The 27,017-nt window shown below is 44.6% G+C and overlaps 1 protein-coding gene and 1 long non-coding RNA gene across 6 annotated transcripts in view; one reads left to right on the top strand and one right to left on the bottom strand.

Annotated features, from left to right (window-relative positions):
* LARGE1 (LARGE xylosyl- and glucuronyltransferase 1) overlaps nt 1-27,017 on the bottom strand; it is a 528,281-nt gene that overhangs the window by 179,458 nt on the left and 321,806 nt on the right. The window lies entirely within an intron of this gene.
* On the top strand, nt 7,417-13,858 carry LOC144323817 (uncharacterized). 2 transcript variants are annotated; one of them, XR_013389158.1, is made up of 4 exons: nt 7,417-7,899; nt 8,348-9,620; nt 11,530-12,139; nt 12,822-13,855. It is a non-coding gene; the product is annotated as an uncharacterized LOC144323817 (long non-coding RNA). The 2 variants fall into 2 exon arrangements; XR_013389157.1 differs by having other exon boundaries at nt 7,417-9,620; nt 12,822-13,858.

The following is a 27,017-nucleotide window of genomic DNA, read 5'->3' as shown; positions in this document are numbered from 1 at the left end:
ACTCTCTGTCCCTCAGAGATGAATGAGGAAGCTGGCAGCCCCAGGGATGGATAGAAATCATGTGCTACTAAAAGGGAAGTCAGCCTGAGGACAAAGATGAAGAATCTTTGAGAAATGAGCCAAAGCCCATTTGCCACCTGCAGTTACATAAAGCAATGCATTCATTATTTATGCCAGTATGGTATGGATTTCCTTTACTTATAGCATGACTCCTCTCTCTGCTCCCAGAGCACCTTATGCCAGGCCTTACAAGATATTAGATATATAAACATACAATACGTAATTTATACAATGTTCTCATACACATTAAAATACATAATGCATATATGTAGATAATATATGAATCTGCATATATGTTTCTCTTTTTTTCTCCACGTAAGCTGTCCAAAGTAGAAAGTGGGTCTAATTCACCTCTGAATCCCCAGTGCTTAGCACACAGCTTTGTTAACAGTTAGGTGCTAAGTGGGAGATGCTTCTTTCAAAAGACCATTAAGTTATAGCTTTAGAACATCTTTAGGCAGCAAAGGAATTACAAGGCACTTACTTCATCTCCATCTTCCAAAACCCCTAACCTTACCTGTCCAATTACAGGTACAAATCCACTTTGAGGACCATGATGCCGACAATCAGAGCAAAGGGGAACACATCGTTAAAGTGCAGACTGTCCCATGGGAGACCATTTGGATATAAAACCTCTAGTGTGTTTTTGTTAAGAAAAAATAAGTCCCATAGCTTCCCGGTTTAGAAGGTGGTTAAGTGCAGGTGTCTGCATCAGACTCTCTTCCTTGCTAACTCTGGGCAAGCTACTTAAGAGATTGTGTCCTCACCCATAAAATGTGGATAATAAGAGCCCCTTTCCTTAAGTGACTGGTGGAGATTAAATAAGGCAATATGCATGAAGCCATTAGTCTAATGACTGGCATCATCAATAAATGGAATGTATTATTGTTCTTCATGTTATTACTCTTATTATTACTTCAGCACTTGCTAACACAGAAGCTGATCCAAGCAAGTGGCTTAATGGAAACTCACAGCTAAACTAACTGAAGAGCTGCCATCCCCAGAAGGGATAGAAGAGGAACAGCTGCTCCTAGCACAGGTGTAAGCTCAGGGGAGAGGGGCAGATGATCACTGCTGGGCCTGTGACAAGATGAAGGTTTCAGGGGAGCCCACAGAGGGCTTCCTGCCCCAGCCCCAGACCCTCCCGGGCCATAAAGAGGAACCCAGAGAACGGGGAGGGTGTGTGAGGGGGCGGTGACACTTCAAAGCAGCTCCAGGGCTGCATCAGAGAGGTCCAGGATTGAAAATGATACATTAAAGAGCTGGACTCAGGAGGCAAGTGGATTAGAGCTACTCTCCAAGTCAGGGATGAAGCTAATGAGGCTTTTCTTGTCACCATCTGTAAAAGTTTATTACTTATACTTCAAAGGCAGCAAGCAGAAGAGGGGCTGCTCCTCACAAGAACAGGAGCAGGAAACAGAAGATGCTGACTTCGGGAAAGGGTCGGGGGCCGCCCCCCGCATCACTGCTGCCAAAAGAGTCACGCCCTAGGGGGGCATTAATCTGCATGCACACACCTGTGAGAATCAGTGGCTGGTGGTGGTCATAGGGTGGAAGGAAGATGGACAAGACAGAGGATTAATTAACTTTACTATGGAGCAGGAGATGGGCTAGTTACCCTGAAATTGCCTGCTGGCAGCCATCAATTCTGATCTCATACACTCAGGGTTTCTTTCTTGGTCGGAAGTGCTCCAAGTCTTTCTTCATCTCAACCTGTTTAACACCTGGCTGTCCATCAACACATAGATATTCTACTCGAACAGGGTGATCCAGATGGGGTGGCAGGCAGTTTGCACAATGAGTTTCACTTACCTACGATGTGGATGATGCCCTCCTCCCAGCTCAGAGCAGTCACTTTTGACAGTTTGTAATTACTGGGAAAGGAACAGATCTTCGTTCCATCATTAGATATTTACTAAGTGCTTACTACTGCTTGCAGGATACTAGGGATACAGCAATGGACAGTGGCACACCAGGCCCTGCTCTCCTGGAACTTAGGAGTCTAGTGGGAATATATGGGACATGAATTAAAGAATCATGCAAAAGCAAGTAAATACCAAATGACAGTTATCATAAGTACTATGAAGGGGAAACGTGTGATGCTTGTGTAGGAATAAAATAGGAGGAATTGATCTGAATAGGCAAGGTTCTCCCTGAAGCAGTGATGGCAGTGATTGGCAGAGCATGTAGGATCAACCAAGCAAAGGTGGGAGGTTGGCCAAGGAACCCAGGGAAGACAGTTCCGGTGTGAGTGAAGAGCATGTGCAAAGGTCCTGCGGCAGCAGGGAGAAAAAGTCACTCTAGAAACACAGAATACACACACACACACACACACACAAAACACAGAACACTAATCTTTCTGGAGTGAGGCAGAGAGAGGAAGTATGTGAAGAGGCAAGGAGGTGTGGACTTTTGTCTATATTTTTCACTACTTACTCTTTTGGTCCTGACTATGTGCTTTCACAGCACACAGTAGAAATTCAAGTATAAAAGCTGAAGTGAAGTGAAAAATTTCCTATAATGCTCTAGGCCCCATGTCAGGATTTTATATACTGTGTCTCACTACATCCATTAATTCATTGATTAGCATCAAATCAATTCATTTTACTCATACAGAATGAATGGTTGATAAACTCAAGGTCACAGAAGTGGTAAGTCCCGAAGCTGAGATCCCAATCAGGTACCCCTCAGAAACTTTATAGTTAGCTATTCTGTGTTGTGCAGCTGGAATTCACCAGGTTAGTCACTGAACTAAAATAATGAAGTGAGGAGGGTTTGCTCACCTAAGACATGATTCCTGCACTCAAAAAAAGCAGTCAAGAACATGGGAAATGGAGCAGCCACTTTGGAAGATGGCCTGGCAGTTCCTTCTAAAACGCCGCATATGGAGTTTCACATGACCCAGAAATTGCACTCCCAGGGATCTAACAAGAGAAATGCAAATATGCTGACACAAAAACTTGTACCCAAATTTCACAGCAGCCTTATTCACAATGTCAAGAAGTGGTAACAGCCTCAGTGTCCATCGGCCATGAAGGAAAAGATAAAATGTGGCATTTCCATATGATGGAACATTATACAGCCACAAAAAGGAACAAGGGCTGACACCTGCTACAACATGGAGGAACCTTAGGGTGAAGTGAAAGAAGCCAGACACAAAGGTTACACAATGCAGGACTCCATTTATACGAAGTGTTCAGAACAGGTAACTGCACACAGCGAGGAGGCAGGTTAGCAGTTCCTTAGGCTGGGGGAATGGAGGAATGGGGAGTGATGGCTGACGGGTAGTCTCTTTGGGAGCGTCCAAGTTCTAAAATAGACTGCAGTGACGGTCACACAGCTCTGTGAATTTACTAAAAAACATTCAACGATACACTATAAATGGGTGAATTTTACGGTATCTGAAATACATCTAAAAACACACACAAAAGAAACAGTGACTAAGAGTTCAAATATCAGAATCCAACAGAGGGGGCTTTGAATCCTTGCTCTACAAATCACTGAGCCATGTGAAAGAGGGCAGGCGATTTCCTGCCTGCAAGCTTTAGTTTTCACATCTGTGCAAGATCCACACCACCAACTCATAGGGTTGCTCATAAGGTGCTACAGAATGAAACATTTCCTGTGAAGTGTCAGCAGCACACCTGCCATAAGATACACACATTTAAAATACCTTAGGTGGACGCTGTGATTACTGAAACAGGAACAAACACCAATCAAAAGTACATTAACCACGTGTTCTGGCCAGTGGTGCAGGACTCAAGTGTTTGCCATCTATCCTAGTTCGGACGTGGAGACAGAGCTCAGGTGGCACTGCAGGTGAGAAGGTGACTGGTGGCCAAAGGTGTCAGGTGCAAGGAAACAACAAATGGCTGGCCCCCAGAACCGACAGAGCTGCTCCATTTCTAACGGCTCAGTATCAGAAGTTTAAAACACTCAGAATGCTCAGAAATGCTAAGGGGCCTTTGTTCATCAGTCTTGCCGGGACTGAAGAGGCACAGGGCTTCCAGAGATCCGAGGTCCTCTCCTGTCCTTCCCCCATCCTGCTGTGCCAAGACGGACCCTGGGCTGGGGGCCAGTCCTGGGGCCAGGACTACAATAAAGGGAAGAAGCAGGCTGCCAGAGCAGGTTTTTTCCTGTGGCCCATCCAGATGCTGGGGTGAGCTGAGGCTGTGGGTGGTCAGCTTCTCACAGGTGTCCCTGGCTTCTATCTGGAGCAGCGGCTAATACCACTATCACAGGAGAGATGAGAGGACCCATATGGGCTCTGCTAACCTCTTGCCAGCTCCCATGTCATCCCTACCCCTCGAAAAACTCTAGAAACTGATCATGGTTTTCCTGGAAGAAGAGGAGGCTCACCAAGTCCATTGCACATGGCTAGGAAGGGGGATTTGTTCTGCACGGGGAGGGCAAGTCCTGGAAACAAAGAAAGAAGTTACAGAAGAGATTTGGGGCTGAATATGAAGAACTTTTAAAGGTCAGTGTTCTCTGGAGGCACAATGTGCCGTTGTGATAGGTAATGAGTTTCCCAGCCATTGAGGGTGTGCACAGCCTTACCAACTCATGACGTGGGTAAGACAAGAGGGCATTCTAGGCCTTCGGGATTCCCTGTCGTGCCGAGACTGTCATTTTAAGCATCAGCTTTTGGTTCCTGTCATTTGGAATCAATTTCCCTTCTCTTCCCTCACTTCCTAGTACTTAATAAATGATGGACCTGACAACAGCTCTGCTTCCAGAGCAACCTGCTCTCTGCTCTACAAAGCACCGGCCATTCTACACTGGATATAATCATCATGCTGCCTTCCTCGCCAGGGACTGCTCTTATCATCCCAGACACCCCAAGGCCCTAAAGCATAGTAGGCATGAATGTGCGGGTCAGGGCAGCAACATTCATAATTACAAACTGTTCTCATAATTACAAACTGTTCATAATTACAAACTGTTCTCAATCTTACAAGACTCACTGTATGCATTCTCCTGGACACTTGCCTGACTCCTCTCTTATATTAGATCTTCCCTAAAGGGAGGAAGGGTCTCATCTCATTTCAAACCTCTTTACCTCCCAGGATGCCTTGAGAACAGAACTTGCTATGTAAAATACTTTTTTTTTTTTTTTTTCCCAAGTCAGAGAAAGAGATCTTCTTAGGCCTGGAGAGGCAGCTGTCGTTTCTGGAACAATTTTCCATTTAAACCCAGTAATAAATGACATTCTGAACAAGGTTTAGAAACCATACAACTCCTGGAGCCAGTGATCAAGACCCCTAGGGCAGGAATTTGGCACTAGGGACATACAATCACCGATGCATCTCACAGGGGCCCTTCCTCTTCACCCAAGCTGTACTCGACTTGCAAAATTCCACTTGGGGAGGAGCTGAGATAGTGTAATGGAATCTGTGAGGTCCCAAATGGATCTCCTTTGTTCATACACACACACACACACACACACACACACACACACACATACAAATTCTAGTAGAATTTTTGGGCTTTCTGGCCTCTATTAAGCAAGCTGCTCAACAAAGCATACTGAGCACTGACCATGCACTGGGGCTTTCTGCCATATATTTGGGAGTCACTAGAGCAAGGGGTACTCACAGGTTGAAGGGAAAAGAGAAGTCACAGAGAGATAAGGGAATTGATCATTATGATAGTGTCACACACCATAGACACACGAAGGGCTATGAGAACCAAGCCCACAGTGACACCAGAGGGATGCTTTAAGGATGAGTGGGAATTTAGCAAGCTGATGAGATGGGCATTTCAGGCACAGAAATTAAAATATGCAAAGATCTGAGGGCTTGTGAGCAGTTTGATTTAGTAAATTTTGGGTGCCAGGGGATGGCAGAATGGGGAATGGGGAGGTAGTGTTTAATGGGTACAGAGATTGGGAAGATGAAAAAAAAAAAGCTCTGGAGATGGGATGATGGTGATGGTTGATCACTGGGAATGTACTTAACACTGAACTGTATTCTTGAAAATGATTAAAATGCTGACTTGTTATATTTTACCATAATGAATTAAAAAGATTATGCCCAGGAAGCATGTTCAGGACCAGCCTCTCTTATGTCTGTAAATTCAGGCATCTCAGCTTGTTCTGCACTGAGGTGGTATGGGAATCAGACACCCATGGGAAATGTCTCAGACTCAATCTTTACAAATAATCTAGCAGTTTGAAAAAGCTCTCACCTCCTGAAAGAGGTGAACTTTGAAATCACACAGTTTTTCCCTCCTCCCTAAGTTTTTAACAAACTCCCCTAACTTTATGTCTTTGGGTTGAGGGAAGAAAGGAGACAGCTGAAACAGGCAGCCTTCCCTTTGATAACATGCTCCCTCTCCTAATTAACACGACCCCACACAACTAAACATCTGTCTACTTCACAAAGTTTCACAGTGATGAGCTTTGATCACGGTGGAGCACATAGTATCTGTACTGAAAAGAGAATCTCAGACACCATTCAATCCAGCTTCACTCACCTAGATCCAACCATCTGAAGATTGCTCGGAGAGTCACCCCCAGGCAAGGCAAGAGGGTGGCTGCCGAGAACTGGGAATGTGCAAAATTCGATCCTTGCAAAACTGAAGGAGCCCCTCGGTTCCAAAGTAGCCATTCCCCTTCTCCTATATGCACCATGTTCACATAGGAGCTAACGGGAGGATCGGGTTAATTGTATCCTTTAGGATTTCTTGGAAGATTTTCTTAAAAATCTATGCTTGTTAGCTCAACACCAAAGTTTTCAAAAGTTTACAAAGTTGACTTTCTATTGGAAAATGACCCTTTCTTGGTTTCTCTTCTCTTTGGTTCTATTCTCACAAAACTCAGAAAGAACTGTCATTTGGTGAGCTCATCCAACAATTTCTGACATGCCTATAAATCACTTTATGCTTCCCGGAGAAAGTTACAATGTACATCCTGACATCGCCATAGGAATTATGCAGGTGCATCCAAAAGGCGGATTCACAACTTTCACATACACCCCAACTCAATCAGCGCATCCTGGCAAGCATTAAAAAACACCACTGCATATTATTTCTTCATGTGATCTCGTCTCAAGAGAAGCATCCATCCAACTGTGATGGTGTTTGAATGTAAAAGAGAAACATGGCAGGAAAACGTTGAGAAAACTCAGAGTGAATTCAAATGGTGGGGATGTCTTTGAACCACAACTGTTTTCCTCTCTAGAGTCATTAGTGCTAATTACTAACAACTACCCTGGTGACAAGTGCTGGCAGTTACTTAGCTGCTAATTGGCTTCAATTTACCGCTCTGATTGTGTGGTCACAGGTATATATTTGCTTGGGGAGTGAGGAAAAAGAGCAGGTATCGCAAGCCTTAGGCTGTCCTTAAAAGAGGCATCAAGTGTCTGAAATGTTCAGCTTACCCTAGTGGGTCTCAAACTTCCTACATATCAGAATCACCTGTAGGTTATTTAGCACAGACTGCGGGGCCCCACCCCCAGGAACTCCCATTCACCAGGTGTGGGGTGGGGCCCAAGAAAGTGAGTACCTTAGAAGTTCCCAGGTGACATGAATGCTGCTGATCCCAGGGCCACCTGTTGAGAATCACTGGCCTCCCCAATTCGCTCCTACCCTTAGCCCAGCTGGGTTCTCCACTCCCATCTCAGTGGTCCCACCTGTTGCGAACAGAAGCAGAAGACGACCACAGAATGTTTGGTTGGTCTCCGTGGGCACCACCTCACAGGGGAGGACGGCGCCTTACTAATGCAGGGGATTGCTGCCGAAAGGTGCAATGGATGATTTGCCCCGCCCCCACACAACCTAACTGATGATTTTACAGTCGCTCCATCCTGCTTTTCATCTGGACAGAATGAATCCCAAAGAGTAAGGAAAAAATGAGTAAAGCTTACTTAACCTGGGGCTCACCTCGCAATGACAAACTGGCCATTAGAAAAATGTCCTGTGCTTCATGCTAGGACTTCCCTCCCACCCTGTTCTTTATAAACATTTTAGACCTAAAGATGCAAAATGTGTAAAAATACGATAATACAGGTGCCTGCCCCTACCTAACTATAAAACTGAGGAATGAGCTCATGATTCTGTTCAACTGATAGCCATAGGCAGGCAATGTGCTGGGAGAGAAGGATTTAACCATGATAACCATACTACTTCTTAAGCCCCACCGTGCACCAAGCAGTAGGAAGGCATTTGTCCTAAACCCTGCAGCCTTCTTGGAAGGAAGTGACAGTTCGGTGATATCAGCACAGGTGTACACCTTGCTGGTCAGGTGCCGAGCTTCCGCTAAGCACCTGACACACACTTATTTAATCAGCATTAACAACCCTGGGAGTTAGAACTTTCCGGAAGAAGAAACTGCACCATAGGGAGGTTCAGCAGCTTGGCCAATACCACTGTTAATAGAAGGTGATGGTAAACTTCGCACCCATGTCACTTGGCTCCAGAGGATGAACCAATGACTCTGCTACTGCCTTGGCCGGTGAGTGACATCATCCACGTGATGTAAGACAGGTAAGACAATGGAAGCCCACAGAGATCACAAATCAACATAGCTTTTGATTCTGAGGTCTGTGCCACGTGGTCCCGGCTCTCTGATGACTGGCATGTGGCCCTCTTCTTGAGAGGAGGATGGGCACATAAACTAATAAACGCAACTCAAGGTAGTAGATGCCATGACAGTGGCGTGATGTCAAACAATCCATCACACACAAAGACTTCTTTCCCGTTCCACTGATGGGCTATTAAATGGCTAATGAGACCAATATGGGGCAGCCAGACTTTGCTCCCATTTGCACAGATGTTTCCACATGTGGCAGCTGTACTTGGGTACCTTCGCTTGCAGCTTTTATGGCTACTTCTTTGTTACATTGCTGATGCTACCCGGGTGTGTTGTACCTGTATGTGTGCTCTCCTGTGCCCTTATGTGGAGTATCTGGAAGCTTGGTGTCCTATGTGGTAATATTTGTTGAGTGTCCTTTAAACTGTTAAGGACCTGGAAGGCTCTGACGTAGACAAGACGGGTGGTATTTCCTTGGCATTTAAAGAGGTTTCTACATGTTCCCTGTGATACCACTACAGAGCGCAAAGCAGGACTCAGCTTTGCCTCATCAACCTCAGAACATTCCAGCTCTGCCAGCATCATCCCCCAACATTCTGAAGATTTAGGCAAACTAAGCAGTTTGGCCCCCGAGATGAATCTCAGAGATGGGGTGACTCCACTTGGAGAATGAACTCCTCCAAAGCGGGGATATTCCCATCCAGCCCCTGGGGCAGGAATGGAATGCTTCACCCTGGAAAAGGACTTGGTGGAAGGATGTGTGTATGAGGATCGTGTGTCTTGTCGTCTCTAATTGCCTCCACTGCATCTTGTGAGGCAGTTTTTCTGCACACCCTGGCTTGCTGAAGACAAAGCTGAGTGATGTCAATCAAGGTTGCTTATCCCCCATGAAACGGGATGTCATTTTTCTATTTTAACGGCCAGCCTCTCCTCCTTCAACTCCACCTAGAGAAGTGCTTTAGTCAAATTGTTCAACTATAATGACCACCCACACATGTGCCTCGTCTTGACTGATGGCTTTATTTTACAGGTAGGAAGACTGAGGCCCAAGAAAGGGAACCATTTACTTGTTTGGTTGGTGGTCAGATCACACAGTTAAAGTAATTTTTTTAAAGTCACTATGTTTTTTCTTATCAAAAATATCAGAAAGGGAGACAGAACATAAAGACTCCTAACTCTGAGAAACGAACTAGGGGTGGTGGAAGGGGAGGAGGGTGGGGGGTGGGGGTGAATGGGTGACGGGCACTGAGGGGTGTGCTTGACAGGATGAGCAATGGGTGTTATCTGTATGTTGGCAAATTGAACACCAATAGAAAATAAATTTATTATTAAAAAAATGTCCTGTGAAAGAAAAATCAAAGCCAGAACTTCATTATGAGCTAACACATTAAATTTACCTCTGCTAGGCCTCTCTCTGATACAACTGGTTGCACTATGAAGGGGCACATGCCTTGTAAGAAGGAAACGAACAATGCAGATTAAGAACTTCAAGAAAATTCAAACCTGTGGCCCCAAAAATCACACTCTGCTAATTGATATTGAAAGATGAATCTGAAAGAAGGAATGCCATGTGCCACCAAAATTCAATAAAGTCTTAAGTAAATCTTCAAAAAACCAGAAACAACCTAGCTGGCCAAAAATAGGGAGAATGTCTTAAAATATTAATGATGATATATCACTAGATGGAACATTACCCAGGCAGCGAAAGTGATAGTTATGAAGATCAATAATGTTAAGTGAAAATATAAAGCAAGAATGAGAACTGCATTTAGAAGGAAGACAATGGTCTTTAAAAATTATTCAGAAAATTTGAAAGTTAACTAACTAATTTAGGGGGTGATCTCTAAGCAGTAGAAGATGTGGGATTTCTGTCACCTCTCATCGTTTCTAGTCTCCAATAGATTCTGTGATGCACGGACTTTATTCAATAATGAGGAACACATACACACGCACTGTTATTTTTGGATATTCTCTTTTTAAAATGCCTGAGCCAGATGTGTTATATTACCCTGACCAAGGGGTTTTTTTTGGGGGGAGGCGGTGGGGGAAGGTGTCTAACACCCAAGGATCCCAGAAAATAGAAGATGCAAATATTGCATCCAGATGGCTTTGCTGGGCAAACATGGGTAGAAGCACGGCTGTCAGGATGTGCTCTGGTGTGACCATTAATCAAATGCTCAAAAGAAAAGTAAGGGATGTAAAAGAAAGGCACTGCAGGAGAAAAACCTTTCTGCAGAAAGGGAATTGTGCTGGCTAGGGGAAAAAAAAAAAAAAAAGATTTGTAACAAATGCAGCCAGTTAGTAAGATTAATGAAAGGAGAAACCACTTTGCATGGCGGTCAATCTTCAATAATTTAAGGGTAATCGAGACTAATTTCAAGGTAATAGGAAAAACTACCCATGTCTAAATTTTGGCTGAGGTTCCTTTGTGTGCTAAATGGGCTAACCCTTGTGAAAGATCTGAGTATTATTGAGCACAGAGCAATTCAAGCACTTTTTGCTCCCTATTCCGCACCCATTATATAGCCAGGCTCCTGCATCTTAGAATTGCTATGCAGATGATGGAGACACTCCGCAAGAAGATGCTCCTACCCAAGAAAATTAGTAAATGGTAAGCAGGATGATGATAGATCCAGGGGAGAAAGGATAAACAGAAATAAAACAAACACATGCAAAAGAGGGAATTAAATAAAATCTCCATGGATTACAACAGGGTTGATAGGACCCTTGCATTGGAATGGGCAGAAATTAATTTTTCTGACCCTGCTACACTTCCACATATGGAATGTTGACCATAGATTGCAATGACAGAAGCAGAAAGGCTCTACTACAGACTTAAAAGCTGAGGTCCTTTACACATGCACACAAAGGATGATGCATATGCATATGTATAGATGAATAGCCTTACATATACATATATGATATGTCTCTCTACACAGGTACAGATACAGATCCAGAGATCTCCTAGAGCCATGTTTCGGTTGGCCAGTGTACACATGGAGGAGAGACAATCATCCCAGTTCTGATGCTATTTAAATGGAGTCTGAAACACAGGACTCCGTGCTGAGATAACACTTCACCTTACAGAAGGGGGCAGCCAAAGTGCAAGGAACGTGGCTGGCCTAGGTTCACAGAGGGTCTGAGGTACATGAATGGACAGACAGCCTCGTGTGCACAGCATGAACCAGGCTCTGGGCTAAGTGCTTTGTGCACAGTATCTCCTTGGTGGCAGGTGGTGTGCCTAGCCTTAGTCTACAGATGAGAAAACAAGCTGATATTGAGAAGCTGTTTGCTCAAGGTCTTAGCAAACAGCAGAGCCAAGATTGAACCTGGTATGGTGTGACTTCAGAGCGTAAACTCGTGATCTCAAAGCCACTTTTGCTGGTGGTGAGGCCTGAACAGTAATCTGGGTCTCTGGACTTTGTGTCCAAATGTTCCTTCTTTCACACCCTTACGAGTGGCTTTTCCAGTGCTAACTGGTGCATCAAGACCGAGACACACAGCAAATCTATCCATGCTGGGTTGCTCATCCTGGATATCTATGAAAAGGTCAGTCCCAGAAGGCAGAGATGTGGTTTATTTTCACTGGTGGTTTTTTTTTTTTTTTTTTTTTTGAGGGGCTCAAAGAGTCCCTAGCACGTTAACAGGCACTTGGCATACATCTACTGGCTGAATGAATAAATGAGTCAAAGAATTTTGACAGCAATCAGAGAACAAGAGCCAGGATTGTCTTTTCTAGAATATGGGAGCTGGACAGGAATTCTGGGCTTGCCCAGCACACATTTAATAATACAATGATTAGAAACGCTACCCTGGTTTCATGGACTGAAGAACCCAGGGTAGAGGGATAGGGCACCTTGACTTCATCTTTCTGAAGATAGGGCGGAGTCCAGGGACGGAGCTCAGCCTCCTGATGTATGGGCCAGTGAATCTGCCAAAGTACCAGGACGGGATCCCGATGTATACCTCCCAGATGAACTGTGCTGAGATGCTTGGGGAACTGTGTGAATGAGTTTGTAAAACTCAGTGCGTATCAGCACACAGAGAGTTCTGAGAACCCTGAAGTCCAGGGTTAGTTCACCGTGCTTCCCCGTGCAGCACACCTGACCTCAGAACTCGCCCACCCAACAGCTGCTAACTCAGTGTAGAAAGTAGTGTATTCTAGCATATTCTTAAAACTGACTAATGACTTTGGCCTCTTACACTCTGAGACCTGTTCTCTGTTTCACAGTCAGGATCAGGCACCCAGAATCATTGAGACCAAGAGAAGAAATGCTTCTACCTGAGGATATCACTGATGAAAGCAGGCCGAGTCGAGAGCAAACTCTCAGCGTTCTCTTGAAACCTTGCCTCTGGATTGCCTTTGCCTCATGCACTCACAAATACCGGGTCACAGCTACGTGGCTGGCCCCAGGTGAGCCCTACAAAGTATGGCAGTGAGTGACACCCAACAAGTCCCAGCCCTCCGAGAGGTTATATTTCACTGTGGTGAGAACAGCAATAAATGATAAAATATATGTATGGTGAGAGCCATGCCTCTGCTGCAGAGGAGGGTGCAGAGAGCACGAAGGGAGTGCTGTTTGGAAGAGGGTGGTCAGGCAAGGCCCTTCCGCAAAGGTGAGGTCTTAGCAGAAACCTAAAGGAAACAAGTGGACTCTAGGGGGACCTGAGGGCACCGACTTCCAGGCAGAGGAACAGCAAGTACAAAGCCAAGAGGCTGGCGTGTGCCTGTTGTGGGCGACACATAGCAAGATGTCCAGAAGGTCAGAGTAGGGCAATGACGGGGGAAGAGCTCTGCAACCCAGCATCCTTCCAGGGCTGGCCTCATGGTCTTGTGTCCTGTTTAGCCACAAAGGACCCCCAGAAGGACTCTGCCCTTGGTTTAACACTCTGCTGTCACCACTCTGAAATTCATAAACAGTTTTGGAAAAAGGAGTCATAAATGTAATTTTGTACTGGGCTCCACAAATAACACAATCAGTCCTGCTACTTGCCATACGATTCATGGAGGGCTGGCCAACCTTACCCTCGAGAACAATGTCTGTATAACTGGGGAGATGCTCCCTACTTCTTCCTATTTAAGCTCCTTCGTCTCCCACTTACGAGACAGTCATGACAAGAATCCCATGGAAGTGGCCATGGGGATGCTATCAGGTTTTTTTTTTTTTTTTATGTTTATTGGAGCCTGAAAAAGAAAACAAACACTCTTGTGTTGGGGCCTGGGTCTCTAAAACACTGCCAACTCTTTATTTTCTACATTAATAAAGGGAACGGGGAGCGTGAATAATTTAAAACAGCCCATGAAAATCTCTAGTTCTGAAAGTTAGCATGTGGCTTTTTCTTTTCCTCCCTGCATATTCCCCTTAATTGTGAAAAGCACTGATTGGTAATACTGAGGCTGAACAATCTGAGCCATGGGAAAGCAAACTCTACCTTCCTAAACAAAGCTACCCCAGGATGAAGCACTGGGGAGTGCTCACAAACTTACTTCCCTCACAACCAAGTCTCCGATCTTCCCAGTCAACACCTGTAAGTATTAGAGACATGCTCTAACTTCCACAACATCTTCCCTCTAAGAAAGTGACAACCCATGTGTAACAATGCCACCAAAATCTGCACACAATTTCTGAGGGGGTTTGAGAACCACCCTAATTTACCTGTGGACCCCAGGTAAGAGGCACCGACTCAGGAATGGGGTGCACGGCAAGGAGCTGGCCCAGCACCTAGCTCTTGTGTCATCAGACACAGCCCACCCTAAGAAGGCAGAGGTAGATTTGGGTCAGTCACAGTGGCTTCTTCTAGAAAAATCAGGCCACAAAGTCAGACCTAGCAATTAGGTCCTGAAGGTTATAAGTGGAATTAACTAGAATTTCACATTCCTTGCTATCTCTGATAGCTGTACCCCCTACGGACTTCGCTGTTATCTGGGGCTCTCTCTTACTTAAGGCCATGGGATTATAGGATAGGACTTGAGGAAATACAACCAAGAACACAACCACAGGATAAGTTTAGGCCTTCAGCAAAGGAGCTGGAATAATGGTGAACGTGAATTGAAAAGCCTTTTGCTAATCGCTGTCCTGAACACTTAACATGTATCAGCTCATTGGATTCTCACACTAACCCTGTGAGTTAGAGTCTGTCACTATTGCCCCATCTTAGGTATGAGGAGACCAAAACCCAAATAGGTTAAATCGCCTGCCCTAAGTCACAGAGCCAGTAAGTGGCAGGCTCTGGGCTTGAACCCTGGCTGATAGGCCCCCTTCTACCCATGTTGACCCTAATGGTATCCCACATAAATTCTACCTAAGGGTCAGCAGCCCATGGACAGTTCACTAGGGTGGGGCCAATGTGTGAGAAATGAGGCCTAGAGTTTATAGTAAAGACAGTGCTGAGTATTTCCTGAGAGGGCCACCAGGGAACTGGTACAGGGAAAAGGATATGGCCACGGGCCCTGGGCAAGGTGCACACTCTGATCACAATCTGATACACCTAGCAAGACAGAGACATGCAAAGAGATCACACTTAGTCAGTTGGTTGTAATGTTTTTTGGGAGAAGGAAAACAAAGGTTTCACTTGCTGCCGCCTGATACCAGTCAGAAGAGACCCTGGTTTTCTGCAGGAAGAATTAAATCCCAGCAATTTAAATGCTTAAGTTGCTAAATGGAAATCTAACTCCTCCGGCACAGTGATCTCTGGCAAAACCTGCAGGCCCCTGAGCTGCCCACATGTCAGGAGGGCATGTGTACCCCAGAGAGGGGCTCACCCCAAAGAGACCAGGGAGCTCTGGGAGGAGAATCGCCAAGGCAGCAAGGGGTTCTACCCCATGCACAGACAGAAAGCTCGCCACTTGGCTCAGGATTTGCAAGATTTTATATGTTTAAAACCACTTGCACCAGAAGGGGGTGCTGTTATCCCTAAAACTCACCTTAGGCTCCAGGTCCCGAGGCAGGTTCCCTGAGCTGATAAAATGAGGCACCTGCCAGACCCCGTAGGGGCTTCAGGAAGCTCTTTTGGGTTCTATATCAGACTCTGGGCTCCCCCATCTCTGACTCCAGAGGACTTGACTTCCTACATTTTCAAAAAGAAGTTGATGATTCTTCCCAGAATTTTCCTGAATAGTTGCTATTTTTACATCTTCTACTGCTTTACTGAAGTCTGTCATTTAACTAAAAGAAGAAACAGTATCTTAGAAGAACAAGGGGGTGGGGGGGGGCAGGGAGAGAAAAGGAAACAACTCATTCCTTCAGAGGCCTGACCAGGATGGCTCCATCACTAGCCCCCACATTCTGTTTTGTTTGTTTGTTTGTTTGGTTGGTTTTTTCCCATTCTGGTTTTAATGTTGGACATAAAAGGGAGCATTTGCAAGTTGTGTTCTGAAGGAAAGGGGGATTTATTTCTTCATGTTATTTATTAAAGAGCATTTTCCTTGGGTTAAAAAGTTGCTCTGGCTGGCTTTGTCTTGTAGAGAGGCTTGTCACTCATGTAAGAGGTGGCCGTCCATCAGTTCAGTGGTTCTTAAACTGCCATGAACCTGAGCCACACATGGGCAGGGTGCAGGTGGGGGGGGGGGATAAAATGTAGTTCCCTGGGTCCTACAATCATGCAGGGAGCAGCCTTCTGCATCCCAACGAGCTGGTAACTTGGACCTGTTTCTCTGAGAACACAGCAGCTCTGAACGATGTCATCTCCAACTCACACCCCCCTGAACACATGCCCTATCTACCCCTGGTACATTAGGCTGAAGCACAGTCCATCCCCGACTGCTTCTGCAGTCCACACCTGAATCCTAATCCTGGCTGTGCTCTGCTTGACTCTCTATGTTTTCTCTATCTTTCTGTCTTGGTTTCCGTAATGCTCTGTGAAACATGGCCTGGCGGAAATTCATGGGATTATGGTCGCAAAACAGGAGCTATCCCTTTGTGACTTGCTTCGCTCATTTGTAAACAGTGTAAGTCAAGCGCTGAGTGCCCTATTTCCCTCCTTGTCAACGGAGGGAAGGCATACCAACATTCCTTCCCACTTTATTCTCATTGCTGCACTTGGCAGTGCCTAAAATAAACATTTCTAATTGTCTCTTGCTGGAGGGTAAGCTCCTTGAAGCCAGAGCATCTGACTTTGAGTCCCTAGCCCTTGGCAAGTAGAGTCTTGATGAGGATTTGCTGGTACTGCTTGCGTGACTCAAGAATGAGACTAAGCGATGAGCCATCTCAGGAATGATTGTGGAATGGTGAAGACAGCGAGCGATAGCATAGCAGGGCACATGACATGCAGCACTCAGAAATCTGGTCTCAGGAGTGTACCATATCAGCACTGCTGTGTAACAAATCACCCAGTAGCTTAAAAGTATGGGTGGACAATCTGGCCTGGCTCAGGTGGGCTGTCTGGACCCTGTGTGGACCCTCCTGGCCGAGCTTGCTCGGCATCTGTAGTCAGCTGGTGGATTGGCAGGGGCTGCTACTATATGATGGTCTTGACAGGCCTCACAGGGCAGCTCAGAAGACAGGAGCTCCTCTTTGCCTGAGTCACTCATCTCCTGGCAGGCCTGCCCAGGTGTGTTCAGATCGTGGCAGAAGGTTTCCAAGAGAAGCAGTGGGGGAGCCCCAAAGCTCAAGCACTTTCAGGTGCTCCTGTCCTGTTTGCTCCCATCCCATGGGCCAAAAGAAGTGCCAAGGGCAGGCTACTTAGGGAATGCAGAGAGACGACTCCTGATAAGAGGGCCTGCAAAGTATCGGTACACGGCATGCACACGGGGAGGGAAAGAACACGTCTGTGTCTGCCAGCATGCAGCATGTGAGCACACACACAGCGTGTAGGGCCACCCTTTTCCTACTCATATCCCACTGGACAGTCATAGTGATGTGACTGCAGGGGAGCCGGGGCCTGGAGCCCTTAGTGGCTTCGCCATGTTCCAGCTAGAGCTGTACCTCTGCAGAAGGGCAAAATGTCTTTTCTCTGTTTTGGGAATTTTGTCAACTCTGCCAAGTGCCCCGTCTGTGCTCCCACCAGCAAAGCCTGACAGGGCTGCTTCCACAAAGCATCACCCACAGAATGTGTTACCAAACTCATAGATCTACACGAATCTGAGATTATAAAAATGGTATCTCAATACAGTCTTATTTGCATTATTATTTTTGTTAAATTTGACAGAAAGAGGAGTCTTTTTTTATGTTTAAGAACCATTTGGGGCAGCCCGGGTGGCTCAGCAGTTTAGCGCTGCCTTCGGCCCAGGGCCTGATCCTGGAGACCCGGGATCGAGTCCCATGTCGGGCTCCCTTCATGGAGCCTGCTTCTCCCTCTGCCTGTGTCTCTGCCTCTCTCTCTCTCTCTCTCATGCATAAATAAATAAAATCAAAAAAAAAAAAAAAAAGAACCATTTGTATTTCCTCTTCTGTGAACCATGTATTCGTATTCTTTGATCATAGTTGGTCTTTTTCATATTAATTTCTAGGAGTTCTTAGCATATAATTTTGAGATTAGCCCATTGTGTGTGGCATGAGTCACACAAACATTCTCCTCTTGGGGAATCTCGATGACGGACACCACACTACCACCAGGGGCTGCCTTCCTGTTTGAAATGACACCACTTGTCAGCAGTCTAATAGAGGTTACGCCTAGTTAGATGCTAGGTCATTATTTGTCCTGTCCATCCCATTATTTCCTTTTTCTCTGTTTGCATTACCATTTTCCTTTTTCTCCTCCCAGGTTAAAAAAAACCAAAACCGTTTATTTTAAAATCACTACAGATGCATAGGAAGTTGCAACAAATGGCACAGAGAGGTCCCATGTACCTTCACATAGTCTCCCCCATGGTGACATCTTCGATAAGGAGAGTACAATATCCAAACCAGGACAGTGAGGTCGGTACGCTGTGTGTACAGTTCCGTGCCACTGTATCATATATGGAGATTCATGAAACTCCCCCAGCAAGCACAGAACTGTTCCATCACCGCAAACATCTCCCACCCGCCCAATGCAATCAACTTAAAAACTGTAGCTACAACCTTGCACTCCCCCATCCCCCAGCAAAAGCTCATACCATTTCCTTTATAATCTACTTATTTTTTCTTCACACTCTCATCATCTTATAAAATCTTCTGTAATGCTCCAAGTATAGGGTCAGATGTAAAATTTGTTTACACAGAGGGAACTACCCACTCAATCTGAGGTTCATGTAACTTCTCAGTCATCCCTTTTCTGTGCTCTCCCATTCCTTCCAACATGAGGCCTTCCAGAGTGACTGACTTCCCAAACAAAGGTCTGGTGGTCAAACTGATCTCTCATTCCACATTGGCCTCTGGAGGTCTGAAAATGCCACTTTCCTCCCCCCTGGTTGGCTGGAGTCACTCAAAAATCACAAGGTAGAACACAAAAAACCCACACAAAACCCAAACCCTCAAATCAAACCAAAGCCATGAGTAAAGCTCAGCCCGCTCTAAGAAGGCATGGTACAGAGAGCCCTTTCTCTTCCAGTGTACCTAAGGGGAACTTATCTCTGTTTGGCAGAGGTGGTCTGTGGTGGCAAAGAAACCTGACAAGAGGGGCTCCAGAGAATTTGGTCTAAAATGCAGTAAGGTTGCGACCACTGTGATGGTTCTGCATTCATCAATTTAGTACACAGAACCTTCTGGTTTAGGAAGGGTCTAAATGCTTGTTTATCTTTTGTTTAGAATCTTTCCATTAGAGAATGTGTTGTTGTCATAAAGATGAAAGTCCTACCTCTGTTGAGACAAGTCACAATTAGGTCAGGGAGAAAGGAGGACGTGAATCAGAGCTGACCCTGTTCTGCAAAGGTCTCGTTACCTGCTCTGCCATCCGAACAGAGGGACCCTCAACCTGTCGGCAACAGGCTCTGCTTGATCCTTTGACACAGAGGCCCACAGAACACGTCTTTGACGAGAAACAATCTCCTGTGCACATTCCGTGGCCATCTCAGGGTCTTGGTATCAGCACAATTTGCAGTGTGGAAGGTGTGACCTCCAGCCTCTTACTGGAGGTCTTACGAACCTTGAACTAGTGGACAAAGTAGAAAGAGAGATGGAAGCTGAAAGCTGCAGGAAACAGCCTCTCAAGCAACCCTGCTACACGTCACTGGAAAGAAAGGGAAGACAAATGCAAGTGACATGTGATGTGGGATGAGGATGCAGTGCCAGACATGGAAATTCACCTCTTAGATACCATCCTGCCTTTGCTTCACGGTGAAACAACTTCATCTGTCCCTAGGCAACCCCAAAGCCCTGGATCCTCTGTCTTTACTCAGCCTACTGGATCTACTCACTGGGTCCACATTGGGGCCCAGAGCGGCTGCAGAGATTGAAGAGTCTGCAGTTCTTTGCTCCATATTCACCACCTGTGTCTCACCTGTCTGATTATCTGGCTTTCAGTGAAGATGCAGGGCATTGGTATTCTTAGCACACAAACAGCTAAGTCTAAGACACAGGCTTGCAAATAGTATGGTCATTTTGGAAAACAGTTAGGCAGTTCCTCAAAATGCCAAACATGGAGTTATCACATGACCCAGCAATTCCAGTTCACTTCAAAGAGTATTCCCAAGAGAACTGAAAATGTATGTCCACACCAAAACTAGGTATGCAAATATTCAGAGCAGCATTATTCCTAATCGGCAAAAAGTGGAAACAATCCAAATGTCTATCAGCTGATGAATGCGTCCAAAAAATGCAGTATATCCATACAATGGAGTAGAACTTGTCCAGTCCAGTGGAGTGATGTCCTGATACACATTATACAGGGACGAATCCTGAAATACATGCTAGGTGAAAGAAGCCACAAAAGATTACATAACGTATGAAGCTATTTATATGAAACAGAATAGCCACGTTCTAGATGCAGAAAGTAGGCTACTGGTTGCCACGAGCTGGTGGGGTAGGGAATGATGGGGAGTGACCGCTAAAGACCAAAAGTATCTATTTTGGGTGTGATTAAGATGTTCTAAAAGTATAGATAGCTGCACAACTCTTTGAATGTTTGAATATACTAAAAAAAAATCACTGAACTACATATTTTAAAAGGGTAAATTTTATGGCATATGTATTACATCTTAATAAAGCTGCTAAAAAAAAAAAAAAAGAAAAAGAAAAAGATACGGGCTGACCCAGTAAAATAAAGACTAGGTAAATGAATGTCTGCTAAAAAATTACTACTAGAGGAAAAAAGTCAAAGCAAAGTTAACTAATACCTTTCCAACTTTGGAAGGTGAGCTAAAGCCATTGCTCTCTCTGTTATATATTATACATGATAATAAAAGAGCCCCAAGTCCATCTTTTAGTATCTCCTCCATTCACAGCACAATCCACTGCTTATTCATTTTCTGATATTCAGGAAAATCAGATGCATGGAGATGAAGTCAGTTCCTAAGCAGCAGAGCTGGCATGAGAACCCGGTCACTTCATTAACCATTTATTCCAGAAAGATTTATTTCCTACTATGTACAGAACACATGAAGTTCTCGGTCTTTGAGAGCTTCTAATCTAAGAAAGGAGTTGCGAAAAAAAAAAAAAAAAAAGGAGCTGTGAGCCAGTTTAAACAGGTCAAGGCAAAACTCTTAAAAAGGTTGGTTCTAGAAAAGATGGCACTTAAGTAAAGGAGAGATGGACCCTTGGTTTGGAAGGGGGGTGGAAAAAAAAAAGAATGGACCTCAGGAGAACATAATGCCTAAGCTGGGCTTAGGGTCTGGAAGCATTTGTCAGATGAATAAATCCAGTGCAGGCATATATTCACACTACAGTTAGGTTCTCTGACAAAGGGTCTGGCTTGACATTAAAAGTCTGCAGAATACAAGATCCAGGGAGTGCAGTCATAATGGGGGACGGGAAGGGCTCACACAAATGATACTGAATGTAAGTCCTTAAATTGCAAAGTCCATTCTGATCTTTCAGAGCAACTGATTTATTCTGGTTTCTGTTACTCTGAGGAAACTAGAACTTTGCATTTCCTGAACTTCTTTCTCTTTTCTTCATATACTAATTAATCAAATACTCAATAAGCCCACCATTCAATTAAAAAAATAATCAGGCGAGGTGCTAGGACTGCAAAGATAAATAGTCGCAGACTTACTTTCATGCAGCTCACAGTTGAGTGAAGCATTTCTCAAAGCATGGCCCAAAGATTGCATCCACATGTCCAATGAACTTGTGTAAAAATGTGGATCTCAAGGCCAAATCCTGGTAGGCCTAGAGAGCTAGACTTGGAAATCTGTTTTCCCAAGGAAGCCTCATGTGTCCTCAGGGCTGGTAGTCCTCAGAACACACGATGAAAACCAATGGCTCAGTGACAATGACACTATCATGTGGCAGAGGCTCCAAAACCCCAAGTAGGTGATGCGTTGGGAGCACAGAGCATAGTCAGAGGAGATTTGTCTTCAGGGACATCAATCCTGAGAGGACTCTTTCTTGATGAGTGGCAATGGGATGGGGAGCCGCTCAGAGATCCCCTCAAAGATAAGCGCCAGCTCTATCTAACCACTATTGCCATTTTTCACCATCAAGATGACTTAACATGGCCCTATAATCTAAGACCTTTCCACCAAGATTCTGAGTGCCACCAAGTCTGAGGTCCCCTGGCTCCTCAGTGGAAGGTACAACCATCTGCCCAGACACTGACCCCATTAAAGGAAGGTGCCAACACGAAGTTAACTGGCCATGTGGCTGAAAGGAACTATAATTCCAAGAGAAAAAAATGAGAGGAGAGAGAAGGCTCAGGAGGAAGAGGTGGAAGAGGAGGAAGAATGAGCTGGTGTTCCTAAAAGACAAGTCATAGCCTACCCCAGAGCAGGGCTAGGCGGGCTAGGTGGGCTAGGTGGAAGCAGGTTTCCCATATGCAAGAACAGAACAAACATAAGCTTTGGTGTCAAGATATTTCTGGACTTGAACAAACAGCTGCATGGGAGCAAGTCTGTGACTATCTCTGCATTCCCAGCACCATGTCTGCTGTATTTTTTTAATTGAATGGTGGGTTAATTGAGTATTTGATTAATTAGTATACAAAGAGAACAGAAGGAAGTCCAGGAGATGTAAAGTTCTAGTTTCCTAAGAGTAAAGGAAACAGAATAAATCAAACAGATTTTTGGACTTGAACAAAGAGCTTAATCTTTCTGGGTCCCCCAAATTTTCTGCTCTGTAAAATCAGAATATGAATATCAATCTCAGGCTGTTTGAAGAATAAAAAGAGTCCTAGCAAAAGATCTTTGCACAGAGTAATTATCTCCTTTCTTCTCCTTCAAACTGGGTTTAAGAGGATCAAATCTCACACAATTTCCAATATTAATAATAATAGATGATTTAATGAGTGTCCACTAAGTGCAAGGCACTATTCTCAGCATTTGCATTTATGAAGTTTTTTAGTCTTTGGAACAATCCTGAGGAACCTATTTTTCAAGGTAGAGAAGCTCATCAACTACAACTACACACCCACTACGAAAAGTTGCAACGTTCCACCTCCCTTACTCCACTCCCTAAACATGGAGTAGTGAATTTCTTCTCTAATTATTTTCTCTCTTTTCCTTTCCTAGTACCTTTTCTACCAGCCATGCCTTACCAAAAAAGAACTCTCTGAAGAGCTGGAGAAAGATGAATTTCAAATGTTATCTTGTACGTTTTTTGGGAGAAGAAATGACAATCCATCTTCAATTGCTGGCTCATCGCCAGTAAATGTCACAATGGCTTCTTGCTTTGGCAACCCAACCCGTTTGCTCTCCACCCTTCCCACTACTTACATAGTCCCTCAGATTCAGCCAGCACCATGGGAATCACAAATCCACCTCTAAGGTCCATCAAAATGCAATAGCTAAAAATCTTCCTAATTTATGCAGATACTTCATTACCTATTGGGAATCCAGTTAAGAGCATTTACCAAGTGGGCACCCGCTGCCAAAAATGATAGCAGGCAATGAAGCACACAGAAAACAAAAAAATCAGCCCTGATGTGGAGAGCTGTTGGTGGGGCAGAGAGAACTAAGTACCAAAAAGGAAAGAGGACTTGGTTCACAGTATGCTTGGACTGTTCTTACTCTGAATAAAAAGGCGGGGCCTCCAAAGGAAAAAGAATCTGGGCCTTGCTCCTTCTTTCCTGCTTGAGACACTGGAGTGAAGATAAGATGGTTGAGGCCATGGCAACCTTCTTGCAACCATGAAGCAAGAAATATGGAGACAAAAAGCCAATATGCTAAGAATGGAAAAAGATGGAAAGAATCTGCGGTCTTGAGGATGCTGTTGAGCTGCTGTGTAGGCACTGGACTCCCTACCTCCTTATGGCTTAAAGCACTGTCACTTGCAGCCAGAAGCTCTCCTAATGCAATGATATAAATGGCATTTGGCCTAGAACTTGGCAAACCAAAGATGTTAATTTCCTGTTGGGAAATAATGTTTTGCTGAGGGATTTTTTTTAGGCTATCAGGTAAGCCTCCTAATGGCACTGCTTTTATATTTTCCCACCAAACTAAAAATGAAGACAAAACAATGTGGGGGAAAATGTCCTTCTTTCCCAGGTGTTAGATGACCTCAGCTAATCGGTATTGACAGGCTGGGTATGTTTGCCCTTCCTGTGCCCCCTGAAGACAACTGCGTCAGTTTCACAAACATCCAGGCCTGACTCTAGTACCTGCAAAATCTGCATCTTCAAGCACAGCACTGTAGAGACCGGCCACCCATCCAGTCATTCCACAGGGACAAAGCATTGATGTCTGGTCTCACACCTGATCTTCTTACTAACAGATGTGCCATGCTGGGAGGCTCACGTGCCTGGACTATAAGCCAGCATTATCACCCATAACCTGAGACCTGACCACATCAAGCTGGGAAGCACTGCACTTCTGGACACCTGGACACAACTACAGCACTGTCATACAAAATGACACCAACTATCCAGAGCTAGATGCTGCTGTGACCACCACCTTCCTTTTGAGGAACTCAAAGAGTAACTCCCTGGCTCAAGGTCACACAGCTAGAAAATGACAGGGTGGATCATGAATAAGGTTCTAGACTGGTTTTGTGACTGTGTTGCTACCCCAGACAGAGATCCTGGTTCACTTTCTAGGGGAACACAGACTGTTGGGCCTGGTGGAGGTGAGCCTTGCAGGCAGCTGCGAAAGACAGCCATCAGAGAATCAATGAGCCTCAGCTCTAGGGCTTAGAGGACACATGCCTAAGCAGGGAGAGGAACACACATGGTGGTTTAGGCTCATATAAGGTTTGCTCAAGATGCCCAGAAACAGAGAAGACGGTCTTGTGAGGTGAGCTTCCTTCCAATGGACACATGCCACAGAGGCTGAACACCTGTAAGGCAGGGATTATAACAGAAGGGCCGGAAGGCTCAGGAGCACCAAGATGATCCCAAAAGCTGTTTTAGCTAGTTTGGCAATGAACTTGGGTGCAGCAGTGGTATACAACTCTGATATGCTTGGCACATAAAAGGAACTTGATATTTATTGAATTAATTAAATAATTAATTAATATAATGGAGATGAGAAGGGCCACACATATCCATTCATTTAACTCTACTGCGTGCTAACTGTATAACCAGAGGTCTTCCTCACACAGTGAGATCCAGGAGCTCTTTAATCAGTGTCCCATTTTGTCCCCACCTATAACACCTGTGATACTTAGCTCTGTAAGGCTCTAGGATGGGTCTGTGCATGCAACAGGTGAATGCACAGATGTATATGTCCTGAAAACACCTGGGGCACTAGGAAGCACCCATTTACTCAGCCCCTATTCCTGCATCAGGTGCCAATCTGTGTATGTCACATGGAGCAGCTCTAATAATCCAGACACCAACACTCTAAGGCAAGATTTTTCATATACAATGTACAGATAAAAACACTGAGGGTGAAGAGAAGTGGTCACTGACCCAAGAGTAGACAGCTAGTAGGTGCTCTACTCCCTGTTTGCAAATGATTATCACTGCCGTTATCAATACTTATTTAAGTTCTGGGCTTCTCAGCCACTTCTGATAATTTTGAGACATAACATTACGACTCTACTGATTTTCAGAATGAAAGATTTCAGTCCTAAGACTCTTATCCATTCTACGTACAACATGTATGTACTCATTCCCCTGTGATGGGAGGCATAGCAAGAAGCACAACTGCTCCAAGGATGGCTGCTAGATAACGTCCAGTTATTAATTCCATAGGAATGGACACAGAGAACATGAACTTGTATACCAAAGGTCAGGACAGAGCAAGACACAGCATAGCTAAGAGGTCAAGACATGCTTCTTGAACTCAAATGCTTGATTTTAAGGTCTTTCATTGGTGAAAAATAAAAGAAAAAAAGGTAAAAATATTTAGAATAAAGTAAAAACAAGCAGATGTATTTGCTCTCAAGACAGACCATTGTTAGAGATGGGGGTAAAAAAAGAAAAAACAAAACAAAACATAATTGAGCATCCCAGGACAACAGGGGGCCTGAGGTCCAGCCACTGAGCATGAATATCAGTCTTTCAGGAGCTAACAGATGTTCATTTTATGAGCAAAGACAGGAGCAGTTCGGCCTTTTTAGGTAGCTATAAAAATCTGGATAATTTTAAGTTATTCTAATAGCTGCCTGACAATTTTATTAACGTCGTCAGCTGCCGGGTGGCCCTGTCCATGCCTGAAAGAACGAGTCCTCACTTGGGATTATTCATATCAGCTGAGTTCTATTCGGAACACCTTCCTGTTTTTAAATTAGCTAGACAACGAAGAGGCTGTCTGCCCATATGGCCCTTCGGAAACTTCATGGCAGGCTGCCTCTATGGGCATGCAGCTAATTCCCTGGTAGGAGTTTTGAAATGGGGCAATGCTCTCTGAGCCTCAGCTTCCTAATATGGTAGGTATAAAACACCCCAACTTAGTGGATTTTTATAAGTAATAAGTGGGAAAATGTAAAGTTCATCCAGTGATGGACATTGGGGAGTTCAATGTTAGCTTGTGTTTCCTTCTCATGAGCCTACAGCCATTTAAAAGAACCAAGATGGCAAGGTTCCCTGTTAACAGTGATATGAAGCCCAAGAATCTTCTGAATAATAGTACTATTTATTATGGCCTTATTACAATTATTAACAAAATGTTTATGTCAGGCCATGTCAAAAACGATGCTGGATGTTGGTATGACAGGGTTGAAGCTCCCCATAGTTCCATGAGAGACTAAGTATTATCATCCCCATTTTATTTATAAGAAAACAGAAGCCCAGAATGATTTAGGAACTTATTTTAAGATCAAAAGTAAGCTGAGTGCTCCTTTTCTGCCCTATCTCGGTTTCTTAGGTATTTCTTTAATTGGTCAAAACTGATCTCTGACTTTTACATTAGAGATTTTCCTTCAATGTGTACTGAGTCTTCACAGTACATATGAATGAGGCACTAAAAATGGCTTGGCTTTTTAGCTTTTGAGTTCATTGGTAAGCTTTTTTTTTTTTTTTTTTTTTTTAAATC

The sequence above is a fragment of the Canis aureus genome, chromosome 11, assembly GCF_053574225.1.
Source record: "Canis aureus isolate CA01 chromosome 11, VMU_Caureus_v.1.0, whole genome shotgun sequence".
Taxonomy (NCBI): domain Eukaryota; kingdom Metazoa; phylum Chordata; class Mammalia; order Carnivora; family Canidae; genus Canis; species Canis aureus.
Note: the sequence above shows the minus strand (reverse complement) of the source record. Positions and strands in the feature narration are given on the sequence as shown.